At 42.3% G+C, this 24,323-nt stretch overlaps 1 protein-coding gene across 1 annotated transcript in view; it reads left to right on the forward strand.

The window, feature by feature from the left end:
- The first annotated feature begins 10,084 nt into the window (after positions 1–10,084).
- The window catches only part of Rdx (radixin), a 63,477-nt gene continuing 49,238 nt past the window's right edge, over positions 10,085–24,323 (forward strand). Inside the window, exon 1 of the mRNA XM_026779096.1 lies at positions 10,085–10,542. The gene's annotated coding sequence lies outside the window, so the exon portion shown is untranslated. The remainder of the gene's footprint in view (positions 10,543–24,323) is intronic.

Raw genomic sequence — 24,323 nt, forward strand, 5'->3', positions numbered from 1 at the left:
ATATCTGGAGGACAAATTCAGTAAGGTGAATGGTGCAGAGAGAGGTGGAAGATCCTGGCCGCCTGAAAGTGGAAGTAGATGTAATCTAATAATTACAGAAGGCCAGGGTGACTTGAGCTAGGAGAGCAAACACAAATCAAAGGCGCCAACGTCTACAAATGGGTCTGGAGGGAGCAGAGATGTGAGGTCATCATAAATGTGTTTTAACAAATTAACTGTGGATGCAGTAATGAGAACTGAAGGGCACACGAGCGGACATGTAAAAACAGGCCGTGATTAATGGAGTCGGAATAGGCCCGGATGGGAGCTATGTAGACAGAAAGACAGAGACAGGAGCACAGACCATCAGGACTGAGGAATGGGTTGTGTGGTGTCCGGGAGTAGATGGGGTGTTAAGGACAAATCTTGAGGCCTGCAGTGAGTAAGAGAGGAAGGGTAAGTCCCCCTCCAGGGGTCTTAGTTTCCTTTTCTGCAAGATGAGGATGATTTTTCATTGAAGTCTCAACTGCTTCTGGAGTACTTTATATAATTCAGTCATTTTTCACAACTAAGGAGTGGCCTAACATGAGTGAGAATTCCCTATAGGTAAATGTGTTAGTAATCTGTTGTCATATAAAAATATACCCCAAACAATGACTGAAGACCTCACAGTTTCTATAGGTCAGGAATTCCGGAGCAGGACAGCTGGGCAATTCTGGTTCAGGTTTTTCTTGGGGTGGCGCTCAGGCTGGGAGCAGGGGCTGCAGTCATCTGACATCTTGGCTGACACCGATTGACATTCTTCTGAACAGCCTGTTTCTATGGCTGCATATGCAAGGCCCTGGGTCCCCACTGAGGCCACTTTATTTTTTACTGGAGCCTCAAAAGCTGTGTGTCAACAGAAAGTCTCTCTGTGTGAGTTAACTGCCTCAGGCACTTCGTCACACTGGCAGAAAGCTGATTAAAATTAGTAGGCAATTTATAACTAATGTTTCACCATTTTGGAGGCTGGGGACAGACTCCTACATCAGGGCAACAGCAGATTTGGTGTATGGGAAGAACTGGCTCTTTCTGCTTCAAAGATGGGGCCCTGTGCCCTCCCATGGCAGAAGGTAGAAGGGAAAAACAAACACGGTAGAAGCTCTCTTCTAAGGATATCAATTCAGTTCAAGGGAGCAGCTCACTTATGGCCCAATCATTTCTTAAAGTTCCATTTCTTTTTTAGGTTTTTTTTTTGTTTTCTTTTTTTGTTTTTGTGTAGCCCTGGCTGTCCTGGAACTACCTCTGCAGACCAGGCTGACCTTGAGCTCACAGAGATCTGCCTGCCTCTGCCTGCCTCTGCCTTCCAAGTGCTGGAATTAAAGGCATGTGCCACCACCAGCCAGCATAAAGCTCCATTTCTTAATACTGTTATGTTGGCAGTCACATTTTACCACATGACTGAGGCCACAGGGCTCTGTCAGATCACGGCACACACTGTCGATTCTAGTCCATTTGTCACCATAAGTCACCAAACACAGCCCCCTTGGGGGGAGGCTCCATTCGCCATTCGCTAAAGATGAAAGCATCGAATAATATGTGGATAGATTTTATATTTTTATGTCCGTGTGTGGCCATGTGTGTATATGCACGTGCCTACTAATGCAGAGGTCAGCAGAGAGTGTTGGATCCCTGGAGCTGGAGTAGTAGGTGGTTAGATATCTAGCATGGATGCTGGACACCAAACTCAGGTCCTCTGGAAGAGCAGCATGTGCTCCTACACGGAACCTTCCTTCTCTCCACCCCATATTTTAAAACATCACATTAAAGCTCTGATCTTCTGTACCTGGCACTTCATCAAGTGCTGAGCACCCTTGCTCAGTAGCAAACAGTGCTGTTGTAAAGAATCAAACAAATGGAAGGAAACCAAAACGGTAGCTGTTGAGAATACTCCGCGCCAACAACCAGGGGGATTATTCCGTCACTTAAATCTCTCGTTCTTCTCCCTCCTCCCATAAGGGAAGGAAAGTGTAATAACGCACAAAGCTGATTGAGTTACAAACCAGTCACTATTCCGGGCTCCAATTACAAGATTTTTTATGGAGGGAGGCTCTGTGCATACACATGTTTACATGTTTTAGAAAAGTATGGAATGCATTCTGTAAATTACACTGTTTATATGAAAACCAACCATTTTATATGGGTCTGAGTGAGAGCTGGAGAATTCTAAACCTCGAAGAGAGCTTGCTGCTATTCCAGTCCAGCTGTCTCACTCAGTGAACGGGAAATCTAAGTACACACGTGGGCGCACCCAATCCCACTCAGTGAACGGGAAATCTAAGTACACACGTGGGTACACACAATCCCACTCAGAGTTCTCACTCCGTTTGAGGCACAGCAACACTCAGTTCTCACAGCTGCTGAGATGACCATTGGCCAACACTACTGGAGACGAGATTGGTGCTCTTTGACACCTTTTTCAGACCTGAAGCTTCTGCACTGTTTTTAAACAATATGTGGGAAAGGCCCAGTGCTTTCTTTCTTTAACATTCCCAGTAGGTTACAGAACTGTCCGTACACTCTGTCAAGGGCACTTTGTAACTTGTTGGTAAGAACTGGGAATAAAGCCAGGCTTAGACTCTTTCCACTCCACTTATTACTTACTTCTGAAATTTTATTGCCATTTATCACAAACTAAATTGCCTTTACTATATACATGGAGAGGATTAAGTCATAACTTTTACCTTGTCTTTGTTGATCTAATATGCTCATATCTGTGAACACATGAATTATGTACTTAAGTAATTTGATCCTAAGATAGGGAGAAAATGAAGGCAGGAATAGACCTCTGGTTTCCTGACTCTTCCTTGGGCACATTAACCCTCGGACTTCTATTGACTGTACTGAAATTTTATAGCGCATATCAGCAATTAACTTTGTGTGGATTACTCAGCACACAGCATCAGCGATAAGATAGTTTTCTTTACTTTGTCTGAGTTTACTGAGGGCTATTATGTTGCATACATTGAGTATGTGTGCTTAAACATGCCTGACGATGTGAGTAGTGAGAGCTATTGCTCACAATGCAAATTCTCTTAGCTGGGTTCTATTGCAGACTTTAAAACTAGCAACATTTCTGCAGTTACAGTTTTTTAAAAAAATGGATAATTTTTAATGAAAAACCATTTTAAAGTTTTTCCATATAAAAATGCTCCTACTGGCTATCTAATATTGTTGTTAAAATTCTTGGCTTGGCTTGGACAAAACTATATTTTCCAAATAAGTGGAGTAAAGACCTGCTTTAGTATATCTATGTGTATTTATTTAGCAAGCATTTTTTCATTTTTGTTTGTCATTGTTATTTAGTCTTTTAAAATAGACTCCCATGTAGTCCCAGCTGGCCCTGAACGCCTGGTCCTTCTTGAGTGCTGAGATTACAGGTCTGTGATGTCATGCCTGGCTGTCCCACTGCTTTATTCTCATTTGTCACAGTTTTGTATAGCTCATCTATGTCCAGTTATTGAATATACATTATTCCTAGATTCTCCATAGCTATTAAAACCCAGCATATTCCCAACCTGCCTGATTGTTTTGATTGCTCAGTGTTTACCTATCAGGAACTGTTTATTTTCCGACACCCTTCTTTCCACTGAAGTGTCAGCACAAGAGCAACGTGAGCCTTCTCGGTGCTGGGTCCTACCATCCAGTGGCTTCAGCAGTGGGGGCTGTAAACTGATTTTTAGAGATCCAGTTTCAATGGGGATGTGCACGTGTGCCTATAGACTAGTCAGCACAGCGAGGCACCAGCGAATCAGGAGTCAGCACAGTCCATCCTTGCTGAAGTTCCTGCTGTTTGCCTCCATAGAAGGAGAGATCAGGCGGGACCATACGCGGTCTTGGAGATGGTGCTGCACGTGCATAGAGCTTCAAGAGCCGGGCAGCCACATCCCACCTACAGAGTGAGTGAGCCTCCTTGTGCTGCACAGAGTGATGACGATGGCCATATAGCACAGGAGGGAGTCTGTGTCACACAGAGCAATGGTAGGCAGGTTGATACGGTGCTGGGAGAGGCTGGTGATCATTTTTGGGGTCTGTCACCATCGACTTCCCAGATCTGGTTAGTGAGTTAGGAGTGTCAGAGACAAACTTTAGCACATCAAGGATTCCTTTAGGACATGACACTGACGCCAGCGGGGCTTCTGGTGGAAACAAAAGCTTTGCTAGGATCCTTTTCAGAGTTACAATGTAGACAGCTTTACCTGTCTTGTTGCCATCTGGAATCAAAGTTGAGTGCCACCTGCCTGTGTCCCAGTTCTCAACCTGCAAGAAGCTACTAGGGAGGAAGGAAGGGTGTATTCTGGCTCATAATGTGAAGATGTAGTCTGTTATTACAGGGAAGGCACTATGACAAGAGCATGAGACCACACCCCTCACATCTCAGTGGTTCTCAACCTGTGGGTTATGTATGACTTTGTCAGAGGGATCATAGGGGTTTCATAACAGATCTGTCTATTATCTATCTACCTATCTATCTACCAAGTTTTTTTATTTTTATTTTTTTAAATTTATTTATTTATTAAAGATTTCTGTCTCTTCCCCCGCCACCGCCTCCCATTTCCCTCCCCTTCCCCAAACAAGTCCCCCTCCCTCGTCAGCCCAAAGAGCAATCAGGGTTCCCTGCCCTGTGGGAAGTCCAAGGACCACCCACCTCCATCCAGGTCTAGTAAGTTGAGCATCCAAACTGCCTAGGCTCCCACAAAGCCAGCACGTGCAGTAGGATCAAAAACCCATTACCGTTGTTCTTGAGTTCTCAGTAGTCCTCATTGTCTGCTATGTTCAGCAAGTCCGGTTTTATCCCATGCTTTTTCAGATCCAGGCCAGCTGGCCTTGGTGAGTTCCTGATAGAACATCCCCATTGTCTCAGTGTGTGGGTGCACCCCTCGCGGTCCTGAGTTCCTTGCTCGTGCTCTCTCTCCTTCTGCTCCTGATTTGGACCTTGAGATTTCTGTCCGATGCTCCAATGTGGGTCTCTGTCTCCTTTCATCGCCTGATGAAGATTAATATTCAGGAGGATGCCTATATGTTTTTCTTTGGGTTCTCCTTATTTAGCTTCTCTAGGATCACTAATTATAGGCTCAATGTCCTTTGTTTATGGCTAGAAACCAAATATGAGTGAGTACATCCCATGTTCCTCTTTTTGGGTCTGGCTTACCTCACTCAGGATAGTGTTTTCTATTTCCATCCATTTGCATGCAAAATTCAAGAAGTCTTTGTTTTTTACTGCTGAGTAGTACTCTAATATGTATATATTCCATACTTTCTTCATCCATTCTTCCATTGAAGGGCATCTAGGTTGTTTCCAGGTTCTGGCTATTACAAACAATGCTGCTATGAACATAGTAGAGCATATACTTTTGTTGTATGATAAGGCCTCTCTTGGGTATATTCCCAAGAGTGGTATTGCTGGGTCCAGGGTCTACCAAGTTTTTTTGAGACAGGGTTTCTTTGAGTAGCCCTGACAGCCCTGGAACTCATTCTGTAGACCAGGCTAACCTCCAACTAACAGAGATCTTCCTACCTCTACCTCCCAAGTGCTAGGATTAAAGGTGTGCACCACCACTACTCAGTCATCTCCCTTTCTTTCCAGTTCAGGATTCTAGCACATGGGATATTGCCACCCACATTCAGGGAAGATCTTCTCCTCTTAGTAAAGCCTTTCTGGAAAGGTCCTTGTGATATACTCAGAGGTATACCTCACTAATGTCCTATGTGTTCACCACAACAGGTTGACAATGGATATTAAGTAAAACAGCATTTCAGTGGGTCCCAGTTGCAAGGAATTTAAAGACACCCTTCTGAACTGGTGACAAGACATCAAGGGCCCTGGATCCTAGGAGTGTTTTCCCTTAGATTATGATAGAAACAAAGAACAAGCCATATGGGTCCTGCTCCATTCTACCCAGGACCAGAATGGTACCACATAGAGTGGGATGGGCCTTCCACATCAACCAGTCAGTAGTCAAGAAAATGTCCCAAAATGTATCTACAGGCCAAAATGACAGAGCTGTTTTCTCAGTTGAGGGTCCCTCTTCCTAGTTTGTGTCAAGCTGACAAAGACTAGCCAGTCTGGCCCCTCCCTGAGGAGTGGCAAAAGCATTTCTCTATGTTTCTGTTTGCCCTCTGGAAACACAGCAGAAATCCTGAAAGCACCACCGCATTCGCCCTTCTCTTCAGTCTGTCCCCAACTCTCTTAACAAATCCTGACTCCCTTCTGCATCCCCACCACCTCCCAAGCTTAGCCCATCTGCCTTCCCATGGAGGGCTTTGTAGCCAAATTATCTAAGGTGTTCCTTGTAAATTCATTGCCCACCGTAACAGAACTATGCAATCTGCATTGTTGTCAGGTGTCTTACTAAAATATAAACTGAATCATATTATTCCTCTTTTCCCCTCTATTTTAATTTTATTGAAAATAATTTTTTTATACAATATATTCTGATTACTGTTTTCTCACCATAACTTCTCTGAGATCCTCTCTAAATCCCTTCCTGTTGGCATTTATAGTACATGAGACCATGCCCAAAGTGGGCCAGTATCTTAAAGGCTATTGGCTGAAGGAGTTGCACAGCACCTCCCACATGAATCCACACCTTTCCTGTGTCTCATTAAAAAACAGACAGGCATCTAAAGAATAATATTAAAACAAAACAAAACAAACTGGAATAGAACAAAGTGAAATGAAGAAAAGAGCCCTGGAAAAAACTACAAGAAACACATATAATTACAGAAATACACATGCACTCTTATACACAGGAATCCCATAAAAACACAAAACTGAAAGCCATAATATATACAAAGGGGATCTGTAAGGTTAAACAACAACAACAACAAGAAAGCATGAGACTAAGAACTTCAAGGATGCCGTTGACCTTGTTTGTGTTGGCCATCTACTTCCAGGCATGGGGCCTGCCCTTAAGGGTGCTTTGCGTTCTCAGTGAGATCTGTTGGAGAGAACTAGTTTTTCATTTGTGGGTGGTTATCAGTTGGAGACAGTTGAAGATGGGGGTTTGTGACTATTTCTCCTCTCAGTACTGTGCATACCTGTCCAGGTCCTGGGCACACTGCCACAGTCTCTGTGCGTCCATCTTGCTATGTCTAGAAGGCCTTGTTTCCTTGGTGTCCTCCATGTCCTCCGTCTCTTACAATCGTCTCTTCCACAGGGTTTCCTGAGCCCTGAGGGAAGGGCTCACCCCATTTAGGACTCACTGTCTGCACATGTCTTGCTGTGTGGCTCTCTGAATTTGTTCCTGTCTACAGCAGGAGGAGCCCTCTCTGCTGATGGCTGAGCAATCACTGATCTATGAGTGCAGCACGAAGTGTTAGGAGTCATTTTATTTTTGTTCCTTTAGCAGAACAGTAGTATTGTTTTTCCCCCCAGGTCCCTAGCTTTTTGGTGTCTGGTTCTTGCCACCCAAGCAGAGTTGGGGATGGGTTCCATCTCAGGGCGTGGGCCTTAAATCCAATCAGATGTTGGTTGGTCAATCCACCTGGCACTCCTTTCTTCAATGCCTAAGTCTTAAGCAGGGAAAAACTCTTCACTGCCCCACTTACCATTCTGAGCACCCTGGGTTTCAACAACACATTGATTCTCAGCACCCAGAGCCGCTGCCTTTCCTGGCTTCTCTGAGGAAATGTCTCCACTCTCCTCTCAGCTCCTGCTCCTGCTCCTGCTCCTGCAGTGTGCTCTTCTCGGGGCAGACTTGATTGCTCTCTTCTGTCTCCCTGGCTGCTGTGTGTGGACCTTTATTGCTGTCATAACACACAGCACTGTTTGCTTTCTTTCTTACCCAAACAGAGGGCCAGCCTTATAAACTAGCAAGGGCCTGTAGCCTAGCTTCTTTAAAAAAAAAATTATCTATAAATGATTTTTGTAAAAAAAAATTAATTTTCTTCATTTCAGGAAGTACTTTTATGTGTGCTAGTAAGATCAATGCTGTTACAACTAGCAGTGAAATTTCAAAAATTAGAAAATTAGAATAAGCCAACATACTGTGGTGAAGGTGGTGAAGTCCAATAAGAGTGTAGTGTAGAGATTTTGGTAATATTTTTTTTTCTTTCTTTCTTTTTTTTTTCTTTTGCGATAAGGTATCACTACGTAGCTCTGGCTGTCCTGGAACTCACTTTGTAGACCATGCTGGCCTCTAACTCACAGAGATTTGCCTGCTTCTACCTCCTGCATGCTGGGATTAAAGGTGTTAGTCACTTTTCTAACTATGATTTTAAAATACCTTATTTGCTATTTAAAAGTATATCTTGGTAACTATTAACTAACACCAAGCATCTTTCCAGAACAACAGGAGAGTTTTAGGAAATCTGTGTGGCTCTTTCCCTCATACGGAACCTTTCAGGGGTGAGCACCTGCTCAGCAAAGGCTCAGCACCAGGCGAATACACATGCCAACATCACGAAATTGAAGTTTTGGGATATTTAAATATTCAATATTTCATTTAAAAGTGCTAATATTTGATGTGAAGAACAAACTAAAACGGCATGTTTCTGTTTAATATGTGATAATGTTTGATGGAGTTTTTGCTCTATTTCAGATTATTCCCTTCAGAAAGAACCCCAAATGTGGGATTATGTGTTCTAAGAGTTATGAGCCCTCTTAAAGGTTGAATCACCACACCAAATTGTTTGCTAGAATTTGTCTCAGTTTACATTCCCACTCAGCGTTTGGGAGTACCCTTTTTATCTTCCCAGCTTGAATAATCTTTTACTTAAATATTTACAGCTATGGTAGCCAGCTGAAATGCTACAACGGCCTGGATTTGTTACTGCAGAGCAAAGGATAGGCTCAAGGCTCCTGCGCTCGGGTTTAAGTCTTGGCTCTGCCATTTCCCAGGAAGGCTGCATTGACAAACACCTCTTCAGAGGCTCCCCTTTACTCATTAGCTTATTTTAAAGTCAATAAGAGCTTTCACCCTGAGCCCAGGATGTCGTAATCATTAGACAAGGCAGTCATGAGAAAGCGCTTCACACCGTTCTGAACACGTGACCAAGGCTGACCGCTCCACTTTCAGCTGCAAAGTGTTCCAGAGACTTTAGTTTGATTGTGCTCTACGTAGGGACTTGCACACCATTTTTACTGTTCCTTTGTCGCCCCGTGGAAGGAGGGCCAGCAAGTATTCCTCAGGTGGTCTCCAAGAACCTCAGGAACCTGTCTGGTTACAAAGCACGCACCTGCTCCCCATCCTTGAGGAATTTGCAATCTAAAGGCTTCTGAGATTAACCTGGACTCTCTGGAGGCTTTTTAATTGTTTAGGGAGGTCTCTAAGGGCGGTGGTGGTAACTCACTGAAGAGGAAGCTTGGTGAAGGTGTGTGCTGGGTTCCCGGAAAAGCTACTTTCTCAGCAAAAGCCGGTAAGATGAATTCTTTGTTCTATAAAAGTAAACTAGAGTTTTTGCTTTTTTTGAAAGTTCGTCTACGAAAGTTACATTAAGTAAAGCATCTTCAATGGAATGCGGCAGAGTGGTAAGGTATGTCGTTGTTGTTTGTAGTCGTACCAAGTGTTACTCTGAGTCCCAGCAGAAAACACCCAGGGCTAGCAGCACGGAGAGAACCCCACCAGAAGCAACCAGCCGCTCTCTCTAGGCTAGCGAGGGGACTACAATGGGTCTATGGTCAGAGGGCGAACTTTCTCCAAGTCTAGCATAATTTAGGTTTGGCTGGTCTTTGGGCCCTACTTCTAACTTTTTCTTAACCTACGCCTATCTGCCAAGGAGTATCCCTGCTATAAACAACAAAAAGACCCGATCACATTATAGGGTCATGCCCTCTGGCTTTTTGAGAAAACTTAAAACACTGCAAAATTGAAAGCACCCAGCTTTTCTATTTGGTTAAAAGCTGCACAAAATTAATGTTCTTTTGTTGTAACTGCTGGGCCTAGATCCCCCTCCTAGCCTGGGATCCTGATGCTCAGCACCCAACTACACCCTGGAGCGGCTCCTCGGGTCCCCCCCTTCCTCCTGGGAACAGCTCCACCTCGGGGGCGCTGGAAACGCCCTCCGTGAGTTCCCTGGCACCAGCGGGAGTTTCAAGTTTCCACTGGCGGGGCGGGGGTAGGCGGCGGGCGGGCGGCTCCGCTTCCTTCACTGCGGGCTTCGGACTCGGGCTCCCGCCGGCCAGCGCCGTCCTCGTCCCTCGGGAAGCCTTCGCCAAGGCCCCACAGCGCGTCCCCCGGCCGAGGCCCGTTCGTCTCGACCAGTGGCGCGGAGCACCCCCCCGGGAGGGCCGGGAGACACGCCGTCGCTGCGGCCGCGGCGTTGGCGCTCGGGCCCCGGCCTCGCCCGCCACTGGCGGGCCGCGGGAGGAGGGGGCGCGGGGCGGCCCCGCCTTCCCCCCCGAGGAGGCGCCGGGCGGCCATATTGCCGAGCTGTCTGCGGCGGCGGCGGCGCGTCTCCTCTCAGGCGGCTCAGGACTCGCACCGCCGCCTCTCCGTTCGCTCACTGCCAGCCGCGACGCCCCCGCCGAGCCGCGCCACAGCCAGTCGGCGGCGGGCAGGGAAGGAGCCGCTCATTTTCGGGGTAAGCCCTGCTCGGCGCGCTCCCTGCCCCCGGCCCGGTGGCCCGCTCTCCCCCGCCGAGGCGCTGAGGTGGCGGCCAGAAGTTGCCGGGCTGTGTGGCGCCGCGGCCCTGGCCTGGCGCGTCTCCGAGACGGGCTCGCTCGCGCCTGGCCGCCCGAGAGGCGCCGCGGTCGTTAACGGCTGAGCCAGGCCGCTTCCCCGGCGTCTCCTGCCGCTTCGCTCCGTCCGCCGTCGGCCTGGCCGCCCCGGGCGTCGGGCGGTGCGGGTTCCCGCCGCCGTGAGACTGGGCCCCAGGCTCGGCCCGGCGCGCCCCCGAGGGCCGTGGCGAACGCAGGTCGGGGGTGCTCGTTCGCCCCCCAGGGAGGGAAGGCGCGGTTGGAAGTTCTCCCCCGGCCTCCCGTTTGAAAGTCGGGGTGTTGGATTACTAGAGCGTGTGGACGCTTTAGCAGCGGGAGGGCTGTCGCGTTGCCGGGCTTGGGGCCCCCGCCGCTCCCGCCGCGCGAGCCCGCGAGGGAGGCCAGGCCCCGACTCCCGGCCGCCCTTACCTGCTGCTGCCGCCCTCCCGGCCCCTCGACCTGGCCCGGGTCGCGGAGTCGCCCTGTGCAGTGTCAGCAGACCCCACCAGGAAAGTTCGCATCCCTACCTTTCCGTGCTCCCGAACTCCGTCTCCGAGCTAAGTTTGAAAGGGGGCCGTGCGTTATTTCAGTGAAAATAGCACGGCTGTTCCTACACAGATGTTTAAGTGTTGCCAGGATTCTGGGTGTTTATTTTTCCCCCCTCACCCTAAAAGAGTGGTCATTCGTTGGGAATGTGTTTCAAGAGGTCAACTTCATAAAAAATGTATTAAAATACAGTTAAGATTTTGTAGAAGAGGTACGAGTGCGATGCCCCGTCGGCTGTGTGGTGGCACCAAGATTTGCATGATGTAAATGTAAAAGCCCACGATGATAATGAGGGCTTATGTGATGAAAGAGTACTTGGACACTGCAGTCTGTTGTTGACCGAGCATCTTTTTGTTTTTTTTTTTTTTTTTTTTTTTTTTTTTTTTTTTTTTGTAGAATACTTACAGGACCATGACGGAGCACAGAATAAACAATTACCCTGTTCATTGTGCTGCATAAATAATGGCTTAATCCGCGTGCCAATACAGCAGCACTAGATCTGGAAAGAGAGGCTAATTTTTAGGATTATGTTTGCATTTTTTTTACTCTTTAGAATTTCTGTGCTTGCACCGGTGTGCAGTTTATCTTTCAGAATAATCATTTCTTCAGATATGACAAAGTGCAGACGACGTTTCAAGTTGTCAGTATGCTGTGAAAAGAATTACACTGACTTTTTTTTTAAAGCCCCTTTGGAAACTGTGTTTTGGAATTTAATAAGCAGTTAATCTTTGGAACGAATAGTCACTAGGAGTCTTTAGCTTTGTTTACACGAGAAGGAGTTTGCTTGTGACACTTAAGAAATGTTAAGCCCTTGCCTCTGCGGGTCCTACATATTGTTCCCGGAGCTTCAGACAAGAGAGAATGTAGGAGGAGCTCAGACATGTTTGGAGACTAGAATTAGTAGATTTTACTGTGAGAACAACAGATTGAATCTGAATTTTGTGGAAACTGATTGCTCAGGTGGAAATGCCTGCTGCTTGTCTGTGTGAGGGTTTGAAACAACAGGCTTGGCTCTCCCTCAGTTGTCAGTAGTGACAGGAGCAAGAGCTGGGTTTTGTTTATTGCTTTTCACCATTCCCAAGAGCAGAATTGGATTATTAGCCAGTTTTTAAATCTCTGGCGAGTAGTTGGAAGATTTACAGATTGATTTTGTTTTCATTTCTCAATCTTTTAGTATAAAAGTTATGTACGGTCTGATGTAGTAGATTCTGAAATGTTGAGTGATGATGAGAGTCCTGGATTTTCATTCATTTTAAATTTAATGCATTTTAACTTGACCCATTTCAGAATGGGGTGGTAATACTTTAACTTTTCTCCCAAAGACCAAAGCCTTGAAATACTGTCCCATTGTGGTCGTGAAGCCTGAGCAGTGCAGATGGAACATATCTGTAGGGCATAGGTAATAGTTTCCTGTTATTGGTGCAGTCTGGGAGATGAAAATCTTTCTTGCATGGCTTGTGCCTCTTACTGCTGCAATCTGGGAAGTAAGGAAATCCCTCTTGGATGTCTTGGGTCCCCTGCAGATGAGGAACTGGTGGGCACTAATTGACCCTGTCGACATCCTGAATATGAACGTGGATTGAGTTGCTCTCTACAAGGCTATTTTAAGTTTCTTGACCATAGGTGTCACTAGAGGGTGTTCGGGAAAGCCCTGACTTCAGTAGCCATGGCTCTGGAGATAGAGGTATGCAGTCTGACCTGGAGCTGCTCCCTCTCTAGGTGTGTTACAGCTATCCCATCTGGCCCATTCATTCAGTTTCTGTGTGCTTCTTGGTATTTATATTGGATTTATATCTTAAACCATTTTTTAAAAAACAACTATAAAGGTAATGCATTATATGGTAAAGTTGTAACACCCAGAAAGACATTAAGCCACAGAGTAAAAAACTTGTCTTCTCACCCCAGAACCCGGCAATCCTATCCTCTGCCCCATTTTTCATAGGTAATTGTCTTGTGTATAGAAAGTGGTTATCCTTTTCTGCAAGGATGAGCATGCCTTGCTCCTGATCTGTGGGTCTCAAGCCTGTTAGGGCAAGGTGCTATAACAAACCTTGACACAGCGTTTATTACTTATGTTAGACATGAAGTAATTGTATTTTTCAAATTTTCATAGATTGGAATGAGTGGGATTTGCTATCCTTATTCTCAGAAGCGTTTGCGTAAGCACATGTGCCAATTTTCTTGGTTAATGATTAGAGGTAAGGTTTACCTTTAAGTAGAGCATAAATTCATGGTAAAAGTTGATGCACACATACAAACATGTACATATACATACACTGCACACATAAGCACAAAATATTGCCTTTTGAAATAGGTGTGTGATTTGGAATAGCTATATCTTTACCTGGAAATTGTTTAGAGAGGAAAAGTTGTCTATGTGATTAATTCCTTTTCCATCTTTAATAGTGGGCTCTAGTACCAGCTTCTCAGAAAAGGTGGGGGTTATATAGAGCTTCCTCAACATTGAATAACAGTTAATGTATAGCAGGCCTCGCAGATTCATCAATTTAAAATAACTAGAATTTTTAAAATGATTTTTATTTCATGTGCATGTCCACATGAGGGTACCAGATACCCTGGAACTGGAGCTACAGACAGCCATGAGCTGTCATTTGGGTGCTGGGGGTCAAACCCTGGTCCTCTGGAAGAGCAGCCAGTGCTCTCAACCACTAAGCTTTCTCTCCTGCCCCAATAACTAGAATTTTTCTTTGTTGTTTTGTTTGTATTGAGACAGGGTCTCTGTAGCCCTGGCTGTCCTGTAACTTCCTATGTAGACCAGGCTGGCCTGGAACTCACAGATACCTGCCTCTGCTTCCAGAATGTTGAGATTAAAGGTATATGCCATCATGGTGTGATAATTCTAAATTACATGTAATATGTTTTATGTATATAAACAAGGTCACTATACTTTATACATCTATGTTTACTGCATTTCTTTATGATTTATGTATGTCGGAAATAATAAAGTAGTAAGGTTAATTTATTTGGAAAGATTGTTTAGTAATTTTTGTGTATTAGTCTACCAGTTAAAATATATAGGGCAAATCCAGCCTGCTCATGTTTTTGTAAATAAAATTTTATTGGAACTTGTCCATGCCAATTGCTTACATATTGTCTATGGCTACTTTTAAGCCATGATGTCAAACCATATGGCTAAAAAAACCTAAAACAGTTACTGTTTGCCTTTTTTTGCAGAGAGAATTTGCGTACCTGTAGCTTAAAAGAAAAACAAGAAAAAAAAGCTCTACTATATTAAAAGAATGTTCAATCTGGGCCTCGTGCTACAGATTTCTGATCCTGAGTGCCCTGGGATGAGGCAGGGGATTTCAAGTTTCAAGGCCATCCTGGAAAACTTAGTGAGACCTCACCCCCATCTCAAAATAAAAAAAGAATAAAAGGACTGCAGATACAGTTTACTGGTAGCATAGCTAATAGGAGTCAGTCCCTGTTGACTGGGTGGGGTTGGGCATGCTTTTAGATATAGTATAAAGAAAGGAGTACTACGTTATTTTGTCTAAGATAGTAAATTTATAAAGTTGCCTCACTATCAGTAATTGATATAGAGTATTTTTAAACTTTAGTTAATTCTTAATAGCTTTCAGGACCTTTAATGTTTCCTTTAATTTGTAAAAAGTTGAAATTAAGACTTGCTGCAAGTGAATTTGTAAAGTTTTGAGCCTTTACATTTAAGATGCACGGTGAGTAATAGAAAATTACTTAGTTTAGACTAAGTTCTAAGATTTAATACCCTGGCTTAGACTAAGATTGGTTTTTATTTTGGTTAGCTGCAGGGATGAGTTGAGTACCTTGTCTAGATGCAAAGTATTTAAGGAAATGAGGGTTCTTTTACAGAAGTTTCTCCCTCTGTCTTCTGCTCCTTGGCCAGATTGGGGCATGTTCCTTATCTCACAGCATTGGCACTGTATTCAAATTGCTTTAATTCTGTTCCCATTATTTTCCTTAGTCATATACCAAATGTATTGAATTCTTTCTTGTACCCAAATGAAAACAGATCCAAAGTGACCTGTCATACATTAATATACTTAATTTAATATGAATATGTAATTTAATGTATTTTTCAAAACTGAAATTAAAAAAGAAAAACCATTGATTGCTGTTAAAGTGCTTTATTGAATTATTACACACAACTAAAACCAGCCTTCTGATAGTTTTTGCAAGTAAGGTTTTATTTGAACACACTGTAGCACATTTACTTAATTACAAAGAACAATTGCAACATAGACTGTATGGCTTATGAAACCTAACATGTTTATTTACCTGACCCTTTACAGAGTTTGCTGAACTTTGTTTTAAGATGTCAGTCATACATCCAGGCAATTGTTACAATCTGGTAAATACTTGTTGGCATTTAGGCCTGGAAGATGGACAGGATCCTGAGGAATTGACACCACCACATGTGCCATATTGAATGTTTTGAAAGTGTGTAAGTGGGATGGTGGTGGATGTCAGCTGGAATTAGTGGTAGTGTGTAAAGTTTTAAGAATCTTCTGATATCAGTTCTGACTATCTCCTGCTTTCTCTTCGTTAGAAATTTCAAATCTTCCCCGTCATTTCTGTAAATTAGTAGTCTTTGAATACGACAACCATGGTAGATGTATTTGTCTTTAAAAAGAATCTCTCTTCATATGAGGATATGCAGCCTCTTAGCCACAGTTAATTGTGAATAGTCTTTCCAAGTCTGTTGTGCCTGTGTTCTGTGGGCTTATTTGCCTCTGAGAATAGCTACGTGTATCCCAACGCGTATGACAATGCCAAGTTGAAGTGTCAGAGTGTACGGGGGATGGATTGAACTTCGTTAGATGTCATGAAATTCAAGGTAAAGCATTATTTTTGTAGTTTTTACATTTAAGGTTTAGAAATTTGAATTTTCTCAAAATCATGAATATTTTCTTGAAAACATCTTTAAAACATAGACTACATCTATATGAGCAAGTGTCAGACTTAGAATTTCCTGTCACTTGTGTAGGAAATTCAGCTGCTGAGGTGATGATTCTGGCTAATTTTCAGTTTTGATATGATCAGAGGTTGATTTTCAAGTTGATTATGGCAGAGGAGAAAGCTTTGTCAGCCTTTTCTTAAAAGCCCCATTCAGCGTCTGGGACGGACTTGCCTAGAACTGTGAGAAAGGAAAACAGAGGAGGTTAGTGCCCAGAACCAGGGTTAGAAGGGCTCCCACCTCACCTCCATGTGACCTCCATGCCTTTGGGCAAGTCGCTTACTTGCCTGGGTCTTCCTTTCTTTTGGAGGTTTACAGGTGCGGGTGCTCAAGTATGGTGGGGAAGGAAAAGGTAAGCTTTGTGAGGATTAGACCATGTCTGAGTTTCTCTAAAGCGGGCCTTCTGCAGATGCTAAGGCAGTCTTCTGCTCTTCACCTGGGAACCACATGGGGAAAAGAAGGAAAGCATTATACCATTAAACTCTGCTAACTTATAATAAATACTTCTTGCTATTTTTAAGGTTTTAAACCTTAAAAGGATATGTGAACTTGAGTGGATAAAGTTATACTCTTATTCACATACTCTATTATGAATGTGGCAGTATCAAAGAAACTTATTTCCAGGAGACTTATCAGGGATCTTCATATATGTTCAGGTTTTTTCAGTATAGTCTTTATGATGGGCTCTACTTAGAACTCTGGCGATTCAGTCCAGCACTACTGTTATTAAAGGGTTAGAAGAGAAGCACATGTGTTACTTTGACATAGATTTGTGGATCTTAAATTTTGATAATTACATTCAAGAATGGTAGGTTTCTTATAATTTTTTGTATTTTATGCAATATTTTATGAGCTTCTGGGATGTGGTTCAGAGGACAGAGAGTCCCAAACAGGAAAAAAAACTATTCAGTTGTTTTTTTTGTCAGTGCTATAACTGTGTTTATTTGCCTGCCAATCACCTTATTACTGCATTTTAGATTTGTCTTTGTAATATTGCTTCTTGTTTCTTAGTAAATTGGACAAGAGTTTTTTTTTTTTAATTTTTTTTGTGGTTTTTCGAGACAATTTTATGCAGAGACAACTTGTGCTTTCCCATAGTTTGAATCCCAAAAGACTGAAAACAATTGTAATTAGGCCTTGAGAAAAGAATAACTTGCGAAGTAAAATTAGTTTGATGTTAATTATTGAAGCTTCAGTGTAAACCACTAGTAGACTGCACTTGGCAACACCTGTTGCAGCACCCGCCCTGTTTGTTGGTCTGTTGTGCCGCTGCTGGTGCAGAGATCCACTGTGACAAAGGCAGGACAGCCTCTCAGAGCTGCAGGACAGAGGATGCTGTGTATCAGTGCTTTGTCTTTATTGTGTAGCATTGTGTTTACTCTTGTGGTAGTTTGCTGGAGATGGGAGACAGCTGCTGCCAGCATCTCTTAAGACTGAAGACAAACTGTTGACTAGGTAGTTGCTCCCATTGTGTTTTTCGGAGGATGTTGGTGGGGAAAAGACATAGGCCTCTTTAAGTAACAGAGAAGTGGGAGAAACTGGATTGGGGAAAAATAATTACATTAATAAACCTGCAAGTGAAATTTTAAAATCAAGAAAGGAGAGAAGTAAGAGTCATTATTTTCTGAATAGTAACACGAGAGAAGAGGGAAGTTGACCAGTGTTTGGTACACAAAGTATGTTTGGCAGCTGCATAGATATTTAGGCAAGAAAAGGTGCTGAAAACAAAGTTGGCTTCAAGCTAGAAATGGAATCTCAGATACATGTGTATGTTACTTGGCTTTTTATGTGATCTTTTATTTTCTGTTGCTATTAGCGGGATACTAGTTTTATTTAAAATAAGACCCAAAAAGGAACTAGATAGGCACCATTCATAAGTAGCATCTTGATAGGAACACTGTTCCTTGATCATTAAATGGACCAAAACTTCGATTTATTCCATTTATCCAAAGGTTCGTCCTAGAAATTTTTAGATAGAATTCCTACACCTACCACATTGTGTAAGGCAATAAGCTGATATAGAAATAGAAATGTGCTTTTGAAAGTTTTGCCTCTAATTTTAAAAATTAGAAACTTAAAAGTAAAACCTCCATTAATACTAAATGATGGAATAGATTTTTGTAGCAGATTTGTGTTTTTGCATAGTTGGAATGAGTGTTTGGTTAACATGTTTTACCTCTGCTTAACCTTTGCTGAACGTTGACTCAGTTTGTCCAAATGTATAGAAACAGACTTCCTACAACACCCTGGAGTGTGTCCATCATGCTGTCACGTAGTTTCACACTGCTTGTGATTTTAGTCATCGACTGTAGTAAAGAACGTGGCGGAGAATACCTTAGAAAAGAGTTCTTTTTAGTTATTGCTTTCAGCTTTATTCTAGAAGCAGAATTTCTCTTTCTAGAAAGTTGTGCATCTTATTTATATATATATATGTTGACATCACAATTTCTAGAAATACAGAACCAGTTTATGATGCTGCTATGATACTTGTCTGCTTCTTACCATGTAGGTTCCTCAGCACTGACATGTAGAAGTCTTAGCTGGCTACTGTGTATTGACCACAGAGTAGTATCTGAGAATTAGTTTGCTTTGTGGCTTTAGTTTGTGAAGTCTTTCGCTTACTTGATTACTAGAATGTATTTTGCATAGCAACTTTATTATAGCTATTGCATATTTTCTTATGAACTTTGATTTTTATTTTACTTCTACCTATTTAGGGATATAAAATAAAGCGCATTCATTTTTTTATCATAGTGCTTGTATACTTATTTCTCCAAAATTGAATTAATCTTTTTTTTTAACCTTTCCTTTTGAAAACAAAATCTGTATTTTCATTTTAGAAGCTTACAGATTCATCCTGATTTGTAGAGACTTTCATATTTTGGAGAATAACCATTTTGACCTCTTTTTTTGTCATTTATAATTTAAAGAAATGTGATGATTTGTGCTTGGTTGACCTAGGCCATATCCTTTGGTTTCCATGGAGCTCTCTCTCTTTTTTTAAAATTTTTATTTATAATTTGTTTGGTTTTTCGAGACAGGGTTTTTCTGTAGCTTTTGGAGTCTGTCCTGGAACTATCTCTGTAGACCAGGCTGGCCTCAAACTTACAGAGATTCACCTGCCTCTGCCTCATGGGTGCTGGGATTAAAGGCGTGTGCCACCACCACCCAGCTCAGAGATCTCTTATTAAGGCTAAACTTTATGCAGATTATTTTACTTGAAACACTTTTGGTGGAATATAACTTGAAATAAGTTTAATTGAAAACTTGACCAAATTATTTAACTTTCTGTTAGCTGCCTAGCTGGTCCTGTGTTTAAGAAAAATCTTTTCTGAAATGTGAGTGCTGTAACTTAAGTTTGTAGAATCTGTTGGATAATTAAGATTTTTTGCTTGCTCTTTTTTTTTTTTTAATCTCCTTGCTGGTGAGATTACACTGGAGGGACACACCAGGCATATAGTTCAGAAAATAGTATGATAGGTGATGAAGAAACTCATTTGAATCTCTCTACCCAGCTCCAGAGAGTACTGTGATGGGGACTGGTATGTTATAGTACAAAACACTAATTCAAGAAAGCACTGAAAATTGGTCGCCACAAAGAAATATTCTAAGTATTCTGGTGGGAGTAAACCTGAAGGACACCTCCACAGTGATATGGTGGGGTGTACCTGAAGGACACCTCCACGGTGATTTGGTGGGGTGTACCTGAAGGACCCCTCCACGGTGATTTGGTGGGGTGTACCTGAAGGACTCCTCCAGTGATATGGTGGGGTGTACCTGAAGGACCCCTCCACAGTGATATGGTGGGGTGTACCTGAAGGACACTTCCACCGTGATATGCAATGCAGTGCAGGGCTGGCAAGATTCATTAGGGATGTGAGCTCTCTAAATTAACTGAAACACAAGCCTCTATGAGCTGAAAATACAATTTTAAAGAGAGATAAATACAAGAATAAAAAGGTTTTTAAGTTATACCATCAAAGTCTTAAACGCTTTTTTTTTTCAGTCAAAAAAGGCTTTCCAGGGATGTAATGGATGGCATAGTGGTTAGAGCATTTTCTTCTCTTCCAGAGAACCCAAGCTAAGTTCCTAGCCCTCAAATTGGACCACTTTATGGCCCTCTAACTCCTGCCCTGGGACATTTGACACCCTCTTTTCACCTAGCAGGCACCTGCATACACACATAAAATTAAAAATTAAAAAAGTAAAAATTAAAAAAATCCTTAAAGTTATTTGTTGTCTGAACTTTCTGTCCCACTGTGTCCTTGTCCTGCCTGGTTTGTGCAGTCGTTAAGTCCCAAAGAAATCACACAGAGTTCTATATTAGTTATAAACTGATTGGCCTGTTAGCTCAGGCTTCTTGTTAGCTAATTCTTATAACTTATATTAGCCCATTATTCCTGTCTGAATTAGCCATGTGGCTCGGTACCCTTTTCAGCGAGACACATCTTCTTCTGTAGCTGGGTAGCAACTTCAGAAATGAGCTTTCTTCCCAGAATTCTCCTGTTCTCGTCTCCCCGCCTATACTTCTTGCCTGGCTACTGGCCAATCAGCGTTTTATTAAAATAAAACAAGCTACAAACCATTGTCCCACAGCAGTTATCTCTAGAAATAAAAATAAACATTGACATTTTAAGCCATGGGCGGGTAAAAATAGATTAACAATAACTAAGAATAGGGCTGGAGAGGTTAGTGGTTAAGAGCATTTCTTGCTCTCTCAAGAGGACTGGAGGTTGGTTCCCAGAACATGCATCAGATAGCTAACAGCTGCCCATAACTCCAATGCCACGGCTCTGATGCCCTCTTCTGGTCTCTCTGGGCACCTACACTCATGTAGCATATATCCACACAAACACATATACACATAAATAAGTGGGTTTTTAAAAAAAATATATATACAGTGTTCTGCCTACAGGTATGCCTGCAGGCCAGCAGAGGGCACCATATCTAATTATAGGTGGTTGTGATCCACCATGTGGTTGCTGGGAATTGAACTCAGGACTTCTGGAAGAACAGCCAGTGCTCTTGACCTTTGATTCATCTCTCCAGCCTTGACATAAATAATCTTTAAAAAACAAAACTAGAGAAGCTGGGCCTCTTGGTTCACACCTATAATTTTAGCACTCTGGAGGCTGAGATGGGAGGACTGCCTCAAGTTTGAGTCCTAGGCCAGCCAGAGCTACTTACTGTGTGTGTGAGACCTTGCCTCAGAATGCACACACATAAAGACACACTGGCTAGAGGAATATCACTCAGTTAAAGGGATGGGAAATTTGAAAATGTAATCAAAGATTAGTTCGGAAAATTTCAAGTGTCCAAAAAGAAGTACTTGGTGAAATGTGGATGAAAGAAGAGGTAGTGACTAATAGATTCCTAGAATCCAAGGAAAGCTGAATCTTTAGATGAGGAAGCTTAGCAGAGCAGTGGCAGGGACCCTGACACTGAAGAGAGCTAAGAGTTGGTGCAGTGGAAAGGACAGTCAGATGGACACAAAGGAATGAGTTAGAGTGACAAGCTGACTACAAATGCCAGAACTAAGACAAGTAGTCACTTCCCAATGCTGAGCAGGCACGGTCCACACATGACTCTGTATGTTCCTATATGGGGAGAGACCCCTTCACTGGAGGTTTAACCATTCCAGAACTGCTTATCTGATACCAACCTAAAAATTCATGGAAGTAAAAAGCTGACATTTTACCAGAAGTCATTTGGGAAAGCTTAATGTATTTGTTGAATTGGTTACGTAGACTAAAATGAAGAGAATGAAAGATTTAAAAATTAAAAACTTGGCTTAACTTGATCTAACATATTACCCAACACATATCATATAGTATTTTTGTTATATCTGGAACAAGTCATTGCCTGACCCTGCACTAAAGTGTTTAAATATTGAAACAAATACAGAAACAACATAAAATTAGCATTTTGCCTATAGACATAAAACTCTTGCATTTGAAAATTAAAAATGGAAAAACTAACAAATCATTTTTAAATAGTGATTAGAAATCATGGTTTGAAACTGAACGTTTAGGTCTTAATAATGGATGAGAGAAGTACATACAAAAATCAAAGCCATCCAGGCATGTTGAGGGCAGGAGGGTGATTGAGAATTTTGAGAACAGCCTGGGCAGTATAGTAAGTTCCAGGCCATTGTGGACAAAGAGTTAGAACGTGTCTGAAAAATCTAAAAACCAAAACCACCCACAGCAAATGAAAATCCCTATGACCTTACAGCCTATAAAAATGGTATAGCTTCAAGTGTATGAGAAATATTTTTCCCCTCTCAGGATAATCTTCAGAAAAGGGGAAAGAAACATTGTGTCCTTGTACCTTCCATTGCGAGATGCTGCCTTCATTTTGAACATGAAAGTTGTATTTGGCTTGAAACTCCTTTAATTCAGATGTGCTTAGAATGCTCATGTGGTTTTTCTATAAGTGACTTAACTATAAGAAATAGGTAAAGAAACCCAGAGCAGAAAAGTTGGGTGTGATGTTGCATGTCTTTATAATCCCAGCATTTGGGAGGCAGAGGCAGGTTCTCTGAGTTCAAGGCCAGCCTGGTCTACAAAGCGAGTTTCAGGACAGCAAGCAATACAAAGAGAAACTCTGTCTTCAAAAACCAGGAAAAAAGAAAAAAGAAAAGAAATCCAGAACAGATTTGATTAAAAAATAACCAAAATAACCTTAAAATTTAAAACCTCCAGTAATTGCAGTGTAGATTTATTATTACCGTAGTACAAATGGGGTGTGTGTATCATGATGCATAGTTGTGGCTTGGGAGCAGAATTTGAGTGATATGAACAGTACATTTTCTTTACATTGCTAATGCAGAGCTGAGGTATGGCTGTGGGTAAAGTTACTTGCTGCACAAATGTGAGGGCCAGAATTTGACTCCCTAGGTCTATGGAAACTCTCAGCAGGTGTGTTGATTCACTTGTCACCCCACAGCAGGGGCGCTGGGACCTCAGGATAAGCTGTGCCAACTATACTAGCTGAATGGGTGAGTTCTGAGTCCAAGTAACAGACCCTGCTTCAGTATGTAAAACAGAGGCACCTGACATAAGCCACTGGTTAACAAGTACTCACATATATGTGAGCATATATACTCATGCATGTACATCACAATACACATGAAAAAGTGGTGTTATTATTATCTTAAAAACTATTTTGCTCCAAAAGGAAAGTTTTGGTAGACTTTCTTGCATATATATAAGAGCAGTGAATTGTTCTGTGAACTGTGAAAGAAGCGAACTTTATAGATCATGTTTTAAACATTTATGAATGCCTCTAAATGTTATAGATGAAGTTTAATATCCAAGTGATAAAAGAAATTTTTATATCGAGAGTGGTCTGTTAGTGAAATTACTTTAGAGTTGCCCTTAAACTTGGATATATTTAGTTTATGACCTTAAGGCATGAGTTAGTGGAATAAAGTCTGGAAATTACTTTGTGTTCTAGAGTGCACAAAATGGTCCAGAGTAAGAGAAAGTACAAGAAAACATTGGGAACTAATAGAAATTAACAAAAGTGAAAGATGAACAATTAAAACTGAGAAGTGATTTTTTTCTTTTAAGTTCAGTAACCAAAGTGAACTGCCAGAATTAATCTGGGGGGGGGGGGAATAGGCAAAACCTCATAGTATTTAAGAATTTGAAGATAGTCATAGTTTTACATCTAACAAAAATAATCATGAGCAAGCACAATAACTATGTTTCTGGAAATGCATAATTGACCCAAGCTTGTTGGAAAGCAAATTTGGCACTAGTGTAGGGGTTTAAGTTTTGGGCCATTTTATAGTTGAAGAACCCTATATGGCTGTTGATTGTGGAAGCGGAGATTTTAGGATTCTGAGCAGTAAAAGCAAGCCAGTTTTGAAACTTATTTTATTTTTGTGCATAATGTAACCCAGGCTGGCCTAAAACTTAACTATGTATTTCACTTTGGCCCAGAACACTGCCCTGCTTGGGATTCCAGTGCTGTGTAACAGGTGCACACCACCACAGAAGGAAGCTGTTAGAATCAAGGCCTGTTTATAATACCTGAGCCAGGGGAAGTAAGGTTGAAAGTGTTGGAGAAATTTTGGTCTGCAGACTATGAATGTGTGTGTGTGTGTGTGTGTGTGTGTGTGTGTGTGAGAGAGAGAGAGAGAGAGAGAGAGAGAGA

The sequence above is a fragment of the Microtus ochrogaster genome, chromosome 5, assembly GCF_000317375.1.
Source record: "Microtus ochrogaster isolate Prairie Vole_2 chromosome 5, MicOch1.0, whole genome shotgun sequence".
Taxonomy (NCBI): Eukaryota; Metazoa; Chordata; class Mammalia; order Rodentia; family Cricetidae; genus Microtus; species Microtus ochrogaster.